Source organism: Lactuca virosa, chromosome 4 (assembly GCF_052849685.1).
Source record: "Lactuca virosa cultivar CGN04683 chromosome 4, Lactuca_virosa_CGN04683_v6, whole genome shotgun sequence".
Taxonomy (NCBI): domain Eukaryota; kingdom Viridiplantae; phylum Streptophyta; class Magnoliopsida; order Asterales; family Asteraceae; genus Lactuca; species Lactuca virosa.
In genome coordinates, this window is record NC_136429.1 from 108,533,752 (window position 1) to 108,546,067 (window position 12,316).

The following is a 12,316-nucleotide window of genomic DNA, read 5'->3' on the forward strand; positions in this document are numbered from 1 at the left end:
AAGAGAGGTTGAAAGGAGTGAAGATTGAGGCTGACCTCGGCCTCCTTTTATAGGCGCTGCCTCGGAAGTACGCTGGGCGTACCGAAGCTGTACGCGGGGCGTACTGATCGGATCGTACAACATGTGTTGAGATCTCGGTGGGGCGATGTGGTTCATTGTGGACCGAGGAAAAATTCAATACGCAGGGCGTACCTACTTCGTACGCGGGGCGTACTTCGGTACGCAGGGCGTACCCCTCGTACCCAACTTTGAGATTTCCCACTCCGACTTCTAAAATTCACAACTTTCGCATACGAGCTCCGTTTTTGATGTTCTTTATATCCACGCGTAGGCGGAACCGTACTCTACGACTTTCATTTAGACTTCGTCGTCTAATTCTCCACTGATTTTAAATTTAACTGTATGAGAAGATTACACTGCTAAACGACCGTGTAGAATTCATAACTTCTACATACGGACTCCGTTTTCGACTGTCTTGTTATCCTTGAACTACTATTAACGAGACCTTCGATTCAGGTTTAGGCTGTGTCGGCTAAAAACCGCTCGATCTAATATTCAAACTTCGGGCTGTGCACTGCCGATCCGAAACTTAGAAAAATCATAACTTCCTCATACGAAGTCAGATTTGGGCGTTCTTTCTATGCACACTCTCAGTTTAACGATCACTACGGATTTCGTGTAGATCACCAAGGCTAAAAAGTCCTCTATCGTAAATTCACTATTCACGTCACGCAGTGTCGTGTTGGTTCTGTCACGAAACTTCGACATGCCATAATTTATTCGTTATAACTCGGATTTCGGCGTTCTTTATGTCTCCGGAATCCTTGTCACGACCACTACAACTTTCTTCATAGATATCGGGTTTATCTTACATTTTATTTTTTTGATGCTTATTTTTATCCTTTATTTATTATATTATTATAAACAAGTAATAAGCACACAAAAGCACATAATTCACATAATATTCAAGTAATTCATCTTTATTACTTCAAAACGAGTTACAATGGTTGACCTAGAATATTGCATAATCATTAATGCTTAGCCTAGAAACACGGGCGTTACAATTCTCTCCCCCTTAGGATGATTCCGTCCTCAGAATCATGCATTAATAAACAAATCCGGGTAGCGACTCATCATGTCATTCCCTGTTTCCCAGGTGAGATTTGGCCCATTCGAATGTTTTCATCGCACAAGCACTAAGTCGACCATCTTGCGTCGTAACTTCTTCGTCTTACGGTCAACAATCGCCTCCGGCTCTTCTATCAGTCTCTTATTTTCATCCATCCTTAACTCTGAAATTGGAATTATGTCGGGAACTTGTCCCGTGAACTTCCTCAAATAACACACATGGAATGTGTTATGAATACCATCTAGTTCTTCTAGCAGTTCCAGCTTGTAAGCTTGGTTCCCAATCTTCTGAAGAACTTTGAACGGTCCAATGAGCATCGGACTCAACTTTCCTCTTCTTCCGAATCTTATAAGTCCCTTCCACGGCAAGACTTTAAGCAAAACCGAATCTCCAACTTCGAACGTCTCCGGTCGTCTCTTCTTGTCAGCATAGCTCTTTTGACGATCCTGAGCTGCTAACATCGTTTCCCTGATCACCTTTAACTTCTCAGCAGTCTGATAGACAATCTTGGGCCCATAAACTGCTTTTCTCTGGCTTCAAGACAACAAGACGGCGTACGACACTTTTGTCCATACAAAGCTTGATAAGGTGCCATCTTGATGCTCGAATGGTAACTGTTGTTGTAGGAGACTTCTACCAAAGGTAAATGTTCATCCCAGTTAACTTGAAATTCTAGAGTACATGCCCTCAACATATCTTCAAGTGTTTGAATCGTCCTTTCGCTCTGACCGTCGGTCTGCGGATGGTAAGCTGTACTGAAACACAACTTTGTACGCAGTTCCTCTTGTAGACTCGTCCAAAACCTTGACGTGAAACGACTGTCACGGTCTGATACAATCGTTAAAGGTACACCGTGAAGTCTTACTACTTCCTTCACATAAGCATTTGCAAGCTTATCCATAGACCACCTCTCATTGGTTGCTATGAAGTGTGCACTCTTAGTGAACCGATCAACGACCACCCAAATCATGTCGTGACCGTCCTTTGTCCCAGGCAGTTTAGTGACGAAATCCATGGTAATGTCTTCCCATTTACCCATGGGTACAGGTAATGGTTCTAAAGTCCTATATGGTTTCTGATGCTGTGCCTTAACTCTTGCACAGGTTACACACTCTGCCACATACTTCGCAACATCAAGCTTCATCGTCGGCCACCAGTAGTAGGGTTTCAGATCCCTATACATCTTTGTTCTACCGGGATGAATCGAGTACATGGTCTTGTGAGCTTCTTCCATCAGAAGATCTCTTATTCCTCCCTTTTTAGGTACCCAAATCCTATCTTGGAATACTTTCAATCCTTGATTGTTTGTACCAAACACCAGCGTTTTGCCCAAACGCTCTTCCTTTCGGTCATTCTTTTCTGAAGCTTCTTCCCAAGCTTTCTTGATGCTTTCCACAATCGTCGAGACAACTTTTATTCTTAACGCTCTTGGCCTTTTCCTTTCAAGGCTCACATTTCGGCTTAGAGCATCAGCCACAACATTTGCTTTACCAGGGTGGTAAAGTATCTCGCAATCATAATCTTTAAGCAACTCTAGCCAACGTCGTTGCCTCATATTCAACTCTTTTTGATCAAAGAGATACTGAAGACTCTTATGATCAGTGAAAAGCTTGCACTTCGCGACGTAAAGATAATGCCTCCATATCTTTAGTGCAAATACTACCGCTGCCAACTCCAGATCATGAGTGGGGTACTTCTTTTCGTGTTCTTTCAATTGTCTTGATGCATATGCTATCACCTTATCCCTTTGGGTCAGAACGCAACCTAACCCAACTCCAGATGCATCGCTATAAACTGCAAAGTCTTCAACTCCCTCGGGCAGAGAAAGAATCAGTGCTTCACACAACTTCTTCTTTAGCTTCACGAATGCTTCCTCGTGCTTCTCTCTCCAAGTATAAGTAGCTCCTTTATGGGTCAAAGCTGTCAATAGAGCAGCTATCGAAGAAAAGCCTTGGATAAACCTTTGGTAATATCCGGCTAATCCCAGAAAGCTTCGGATCTCCGTGGGACTTTTCGGTCGTTCCCACTTTATTACCGCTTCAATCTTTGCTGGGTCAACCATGATTCCTTCTTGGTTAACCACATGACCCAAGAATTGGACTTCTCGAATCCAAAAATCACATTTGGAGAACTTAGCGTACAACTTCTCCTTCTTCAGAACTTCTAACACTTCTCGTAGGTGCTTGCCATGCTCCTGTTTGCTTTTTGAGTAAACCAGAATGTCATCTATGTTGGGTTATGAGCATTCTAACACTCCTAAGTGTACATGCAACCCTAAATACCTTGGATCTATGTTTTCTCTATTATACATACAATTATGAACATCCAAGGTATTATCCTAATCTAGCATACAAAATAATAAATATAACAAGATAGAATACATACCTCTTTGATGTAGAATGTCTTCATGAAGCTTGAGTGCCTAGTGCCCCAAGTGTGACACCTCAAATGGTTCACACAACACCAAATACACTTGGAATAACTTGAGAGAAACTTGAACACTCCTTGAAATCGTCTAGCCCTCACACTCACACATTAGTGCACGATTTCTTGAGCCATGGGATTCTTTTATATGGTGGCTATTAGGGTTACACCATGTAACTCATAACTTTACCCATTCCATATGCTCCATGGATTTTAACCTCCATGGAGTATCCATGGGTCACCCCATGGACTTAGTCCAACATAAGGAATCTTGGATCACAAGCCCACATATATAAGAATGAATGATTTACACAATCAACCCATATATTTAATTAGTCTCCTTTTGATCACTTAATTAATTCCAAATTAATTCTTGATCAATACTAATTAAATAACCTTATTAATATATTAGAACTTATAATATATTAACCAACCTTAAGTGTTATTTCTCTCATTATAGTCTATCCAAATGCATGATGCCATGCAACCCAAATGGACCATGCCGGGTTGGGTCAAGTCTTACCAATTATAGTTATGGACTTAGACATTAATCCAACAGTCTCCCACTTGGATAAGTCTAAAACTATTATTGCGTATGACTTCAGGAACCGATCAGCAATCGTAGCTCTCAAAAGCTTCTGTCGAACTCTGACCTTGTCGATGAACTCTGACATTTGTCAATGACTTGTCCATTAGATAAGGGATCATATATTCCTCCATTCTAGATATCATATGGACTGAGACATGGATTATCAATCATTCTCTCTGTCCATTTGTTGTTTCCCGATTTCCGATTCATGATGACTGACTGATTGAACAAATCAAATCAGTCCTGGCTTGGCCAAGCACTCACATGTATCATCTTTAAATCATCGAGGGGCCCACAGATATCGCTTTTATCCCGAAGGTAAAAGGAACGGATAAACTTCGATTCATATGGCTTGTTCTACTACTTGTTGAATCATACACAAATGCACGTTTTATAACATCGAGTTACCAATGCGTTTTCGTGCAATCAATGTATAACCAACTCATAGTAACAACTCATATCTCTAGGTTTGAAGAATATAAGATATTATCGTCTCATGATCACTCGTGATAAAATCCATGAAGTGATTCAAATGAGCGCGGGTTGAATCCAATACTCAGAACTTATGAGCACTCATGAGTGTTGTAGCACCACTTTGTCCACCAACTTGGACCTCTACAAACCAACCCATGACAGTCTTGATTCATATCTACTTCCAACATATGACCGACTGTGGATGGTTTGAATAACTTAATCATTCAGGAAGAGAGACTTAGTTATTCTGGAAGTCAAAACATGCAAAGTGAAACACAAGAATAAATGAATCAAATATGGTATCAAACCCTATGAATATAAATAAACACTTTTATTTATCACCATACTGATTAATCATTATTCATTGTTTCGGTTTTATCAACTTTATACTTGAATTTAAAACAATAGTTGTCCCATGCTCCAAGCATGTACACTATGTTTTCTAAACACTAGTCATGCCATACACCAAGTATGCATACTATGTTTGTCTATGATCTTTACTTTGTAAAATAGATCAATTGAACATCACTCCAATGATCCTCTTTTCACAGTCCCAAATCCTTACTGCAAATGCAAGAATTCCAAATTCATGCCATTTACTGAAATCTGTTAGATTCTAAACTTATATGCATTGATCCTCTTAATGATTATGCACAAAGTCAGAAAGACTTGACAACAATCATTACAGAGCATTCCAAAGGAGATCAGCTCCTTGGAAACATCATTCTTTCATTAAGTTTCCTAATCTTACACAGATTGAATAATTTCTAACTTTGAAACATTTCCATATTCCATTTTGACTATCACTTCTGAACAAGAGTTGCCTCCTTACAGATTATGTCAATATGGTCCTTCCAGAATTAACATTATACTTCCAACTGTCCTTGAGCAACCAATCTTTGGTAAACCTTAGATTGTCCTCGACAATTGCTTAATCATTTTAGTCATATCCAATTCTAGACCTTTTCCCTTCATAATGCCCCAGGCATTTGGAAAATTTTAGAAAGGATGAATATAGCACATGTAATCGATCCTATATCCGAAGCATATGGGACACGATTCATGATGTCTCACATAAAGACTAAACCAGTCTTTTGCTATAATATTTCCATTTCAATTTGCCAAGTTCTCAAAATTCAGATTATGAAAAGGGATGCCGTAATCATAATCGAATTTTAGAACGCAAATAATGGACCCATATATAGAATTTCCTTATGTTGAGCCATTCCAACATGAAATTCATATATATATCCTTGATTAAATACGATTAAAATCTCAATCTAAGCTTTTAGAATTGAAATGAAGTATAATTTCCTCTCCCTTAATTATAGCAAAACAACTTTTTCAACCCCTGCAACATCACGAATTGAAACTTTTGGTTTCTATAATTAACATTGCTAACTTGCAACCTTTGTCATAATTATCATGCTCCCACTAACATGATGATTATTAGCATAACACTTATGCTCCCCCTAGCTTTGACATGTACTCAGAAATCAGCTGACTTTCTTACCAAAGTTCAGATTTCTGATACTAGATTTTTTTGATAAAACTTTATCAAAATCATACACCTCTCTTAGATAGCTCACATGTGTGTCTAAATAATTTTAGAACTATGAAAAGGGATGCCGTAATCATAGTCTCAATTGTTTAGACCTTTGCCACTTCTCACAAGTCCATGTTAGTGTGCCGGTAAACCACACACGCTCCACTAACGACTTTGAGAATGCAAATATCACAATTGCTATCTAGCTAAAATCTACTTAGTGAAAGTTTTTCCTCACCATCATTTTCATGAATCGGAGAGAAACCTTATGACACTTAGATTTAATAGTGTATGTGTTCTTATCCATGTGAATTTGTCAAAACCATAATCACAAGACAAGGTTAGTGACAAATCCAAACTCATATTGATTAAACTTGTGCAATCTTAAAGTCTTGCCATTTGGCAGCTCAGGTGCCTGCCATTGCTTCCAAGTAGTTGTGCAACCAATTGAGAACTCTCAGAACTCCTATGCAAAGCAAACTTGAATAGGCACAAAAATTTCAACACGATAGGTTATAAACCTCAAGTCGTGTGCTAGTGAAGGACTTTAGGTTTTATTCTTGATTAAGTCTTGAAACTTTCAAGAGCTTTAAGACTCCCACTGTCCTCTTGACATATAAGACTCCCTTGTCACATATTCAAGAGATAGTGCGGATTCTTTATCAAGACTAACACTTTACACAATTGGCCTAAGTTGGTCTCTGTTTTATCCAAAACATCACAACTTACCAATTTCAAATGTACAAGAGTAGATAACCTTTTACTCTTACATTTGACTAGTGTTAACAAACCCTCTTTAAGATATGTCACTCAAGTTACAATCTTGGAGTATGACTCTAAGAATTGTTTTGGAACGAAGTATGACTCATCTTTTTGATTTAACCATTTCAACAATTCATGACTCCTCTTCTTAGTCATAAGAATGCACTAAGATGACTTTAGAGGACCAATTGTGATATGGTATCTTAATCATTAAGATGATCATAAACATGATACTAAAGTACTCTCCCATCTTTTCAGATTTGAGAAACTTTTATCTTTCTGCCATACTTTGATTCTTCTTATTCGTTATGTCTCACATTGAAACTTCTCCAATGCTACAGACTTATACTTAAACTTATAAGTATAACCATATTTACTGAACTTAAGTAAATCATGACGAATAGTCTTCTTGATCTTTTGTGGTGGACTTGACCAGTGCACAAGAATGTGTACTCGATCCCTTAGTCCTTTCCTTATTCACATAAGGAATTAGTCTTAATTTTCCAAGCTGAAAGTTCTCATTCATCATACTATACAACTTGCATGATTCCATGTTTCGGTCCAATTGAACCTTGGGTGATGAGAATCTTTCCTTATTTGGTAATATTAGACACTACCACAACCAAAAGAATGAAATCCATTTTTCCAATATTGCTATCAATGGAATCTTATAAGCAACAACTTTTCACAAATGCCATTGTAAGGATACTTAAAATAAATAAAATCAAAACCTTTTTCTTTTATTTTAAAACTTTGCGGAAAAACTTATCCTTACAATCCATATGAAAACCTTGTTGTTATCTATTCCTAAGCAATATAAATATCATAACTCTTAAGTAATAGCCCAAAATTCTGATCACTGAACCATGCGATTGAAATCCATCTTCGCGATCAGAATCAGCATGTACTTAATAGAGTTAGACAATGGACTTTACCTGAAGTAGAGCTAAACTTATTGACTTTAACATCCTTAGGTAAATTTGGCAGCTTCGTAACTAATGCCCCTTCCTTTGGCAATAGTTACCTATGGACCCTTGATAATGGGACTATCTCAGACTTCGCCTCTCTCTTTACCATTGGGTCAACCGAGTTGACTATGGCCGATCCCTTTCCATTGGGAAGAGAGAGCTTTACTGGATATCCAATGTCATCATTGTCAATGTCCATAGCGTTTTAGGAAGTTGATCTTAGCAAATAGATAAGATCATTAAGGGTCTTGTCTTAGTCTGTTTCATAGGATTCCCAAAAGAACTCACTATGTGACTTAGAAAGTAGTTGAGCCACCAACTTTCTCAAGACTTTGACACCCAACTCTCCCGGCTTGTCAATATGTGACTACATCTCCAAGATGTGATCACACCTAGACCTTGCCTTGCCAATAGGGCTTGAGTGACCTTAAACTTTTTAGGAACTTGTGGGTTAGGAAGAATAATTGGAGGAGGTGAAAGAAGTATGATATCCATGGGACATCATCTTCATTTAGGAAAGCTTGTTTCAAGAGATTTGGGAAGATCATAAATGTCTACACCATACATCTTTTTGGGAGATATTCAAGATAGTTGATTTAAAGTCCTTAATATGACACCCAATATGAAATATTAAGGCTAGGACCCAACAAACTATTTTATAACTTAGAAGAGGGATGCCATAATCCAAGCTATAAAATATTTGAAGGTAGGTGAATGACGATTCACCAATTTCCACCATGAAAAACGAGATAATTTATTAGGTTTTAATTGGATTTGAAAGTCCTAGATCTTTGAGATTCATTGAACTGTTCAAAGGCATGTTTCAATCTCGAGTGTGCCCTTCAGGTTTTGTGACTGGGATGCCGAGGATCACAAAACAAGGTGTGAATAACCATGCAAATATACTTGGTACCCTTAATATTTACCCCTTAATCAGTGTGTTGGTTAACTACACACGCTCCACCGATACTATGATAAATATTAAGTTACCCTTTACCTACCTTGTTAAGTCCAGGTTAGTGTGCCGGTTAACCACACACGCTCCACTAACAACTTAAGCAACGTGCAAAGTGTAATTTCATGGGTTAGCACCAAATTCACATTTTCCTAAGTAACTAAGATTGGGTATTAATAAGAGTTTAGTTACTTAGTATTTATCATTAATACTTTTAATGAAAGGAGAACTATAGTCCTTGTCCTACCCGTTCGGCTAACGAACCTCCACCAGTCAAGGAAGCGGTGGGTGAGAGTGGACACCCATTAAACTGCCATTTTATAGGCAGTAACCTTATACCCCCCTTATAGACCGGCTTCGTGAATGAGACCTACTAACGGTAAGACTGACTTTACTCTTATACATATATATAAATATTATTAACTTATAATATTATAAAGTATAAGGGTTGAATTTTAACTTTTAAAATTCTAAGGGCTAACTTGGAATTAAAGTATTCATAAGTGAAAACTTTTCAAATTCCAAAACTTGAGGGCAAGTTTTGAAACTATTCAAAACTAATTAATTCCATAACTTATGAGTTTAAAGTAGTTTTAATTAAAAAAAAAAAAACTCTTCAAGTTCCATAACTTGAGGACAATTATGAACATCCAATTATGAACATACAATTATGAACATCCAAGGTATTATCCTAATCTAGCATACAAAATAATACATATAACAAGATAGAATACATATCTCTTTGATGTAGAATGTCTTCATGAAGCTTGAGTGCCTAGTGCCCCAAGTGTGACACCTCAAATGGTTCACACAACACCAAATACACTTGGAATAACTTGAGAGAAACTTGAACACTCCTTGAAATCGTCTAGCCCTCACACTCACACATTAGTGCACGATTTCTTGAGGCATGGGATTCTTTTATATGGTGGCTATTAGGGTTACACCATGTAACTCATAACTTTAGCCATTCCTTATGCTCCATGGATTTTAACCTCCATGGAGTATCCATGGGTCACCCCATGGACTTAGTCCAACATAAGGAATCTTGGATCACAAGCCCACATATATAAGAATGAATGATTTACACAATCAACCCATATATTTAATTAGTCTCCTTTTGATCACTTAATTAATTCCAAAATAATTCTTGATCAATACTAATTAAATAACCTTATTAATATATTAGAACTTATAATATATTAACCAACCTTAAGTGTTATTTCTCTCATTATAGTCTATCCAAATGCATGATGCCATGCAACCCAAATGGACCATGCCGGGTCGGGTCAAGTCTTACCAATTATAGTTATGGACTTAGACATTAATCCAACAATCTATGAACACTATTACGGATTTATCGAGGAACGGTTTACAAACCCTGTTCATCAAATCCATGAATGTTGTTGGAGCATTGGTGAGTCCAAATGACATAACCAAGAACTCGTAGTGTCCATACCTTATTCTGAATGCGGTTTTCTCAATATCCTGCTCTCTCACCTTCAGTTGATGATAACCTGACCTAAGATCGATCTTGGAGAAATAGCTTGAACCTTGCAGCTGATCGAACAGGTCATCAATCCTTGGTAATGGGTACTTGTTCTTCACCGTTGCCTTGTTCAGCTCTCTGTAATCTATGCACATCCTCATGCTCCCATCTTTCTTTTTCACGAATAATACCGAAGCTCCCCAGGGTGATGAACTCGGTCTAATGAAACCGTTGTCCAACAACTCCTGAAGTTGCGTCATAAGCTCCTTCATCTCCGTCGGTGCTAATCGGTATGGTGCTTTTTCTATTGGTGTTGTTCCTGGTAACAAGTCTATTCGAAACTCCACTTATCTATCAGGCGGTAATCCAGGAAGATCTTCGGGAAAGACTTCCGGATAGTCACACACCACTGGTATATTTTGCATCTCCTTCTTTTCTTTCTTAGCATCGATCACAAATGCCAAATATGATGTGCATCCTTTGGACAAACATTTTATGGCTTTCATTAGGGAAATGATTCCAGAATTCACTCTACGTTTGTCCCCATACACCACAAATGACTCTTTTCTAGGCGGGTTCACTCTTACTATCTTCTTCTTGCACAGTATCTCGGCATCATGGGCGCTAAGCCAATCCATTCCCAGTACGATATTGAAACCATTCAGCTCGATGGGCAACAGCTACTCGTGGAATTCGTTTCCATTTAAGTCGATGACGATATTCCTAATATAATCGTTAACAGGTATGAATTTGCCACTGGAACTTCTACAACTAGGGCATCATCAAGTTTTTCTATAGGCAATGCAAGTCTTCCACCAAATTTATGTGATATAAAAGAGTAATTTTCTCCAGAATCCAACAATATATTGGCAGGCATTCCATTTACAAGAAAGGTACCTGAAGCGACGTCTGCTGCTTCCTTCGCGGCTTCCTAGGTCATCTGGAAAGCTCTGGCTTTTGGCTTCGGTGGGATATTGGGCCTTGCTGCCTCCTTCTTCTTCGGGCAATCCTTAGCAATGTGCCCTTCTTCATTGCATCCATAGAACATCATCTGGTTGGATGTGAACTTGTTGGTGTAATGCCCTGTCCTTCCACATTTTTAGCAAGTCACCTCCTCGCTACATTTCCCCCAGTGCTTCTTCTTGCACTTCTCGCACCATTTTGCTTCGTTTCCTCCTCCTCCGGATTTATTTGAACCAGACTTGTTCTTCTTGTTAGATTTTGACGACCCATCAAACTTCCTCTTTTCGCCAACCTCAACCTTGCTGGCGGCTCTCCCCTTGATCATATCTTCAACAGACTAGGCAGCCCAGATAGCTGCCTCCAGAGTAGGTGCCTGGCGGACTGGCACATAGTACTCCCATGGAAGTCCCTTTGCATACTTATCAACTTTTGTTAGCTCGTCTGGAACAATGCGCAAAGCAAACTCTATTTTGTCAGTGAAGGCATTGATGTATTCATCAATGGACATGATTCCCTTCTTCAATGTCAGGAATTGGTTTTGTAGCTCAAGCAGATTTTGGGCTGAGCAGTACTTGCGCTTGAAGTGTACCAAAAATTCTGCCCAAGTCAGATGTAGTGGCTTATTGGGGCTTAGGGTCTTTCCCAGAGTGTTCCACCAGCGAACAGCGCCACCTCTGAACTGACGCACTGCAAATGTGGTCTATAGCTTGCCCTTGCAACCACATGTTATGAAGGCCAATTCCATCTCTGATATCCAGTCCATGACTCCAATTGGATCCTCTTTCCCCGTGAAAGTTGATGGTTTGCAAGTTGTGAAGTCCTTATACTTGCATTCATTCCTCTCGAATCCTTCATCATGGTTGTTCCTCCTGATCATTGGGGGTTCCACCTAACTGATAGTGCGGCTGTTATTCCCTTCTTCAGACTCTCCGCCATTCAGTTCTGGTTGTTCAACAGACATTGGAGGTTCATTTCTGTTATTCTGCAACAGTTGTCTCATTTCTTCCCTTTGTTCAT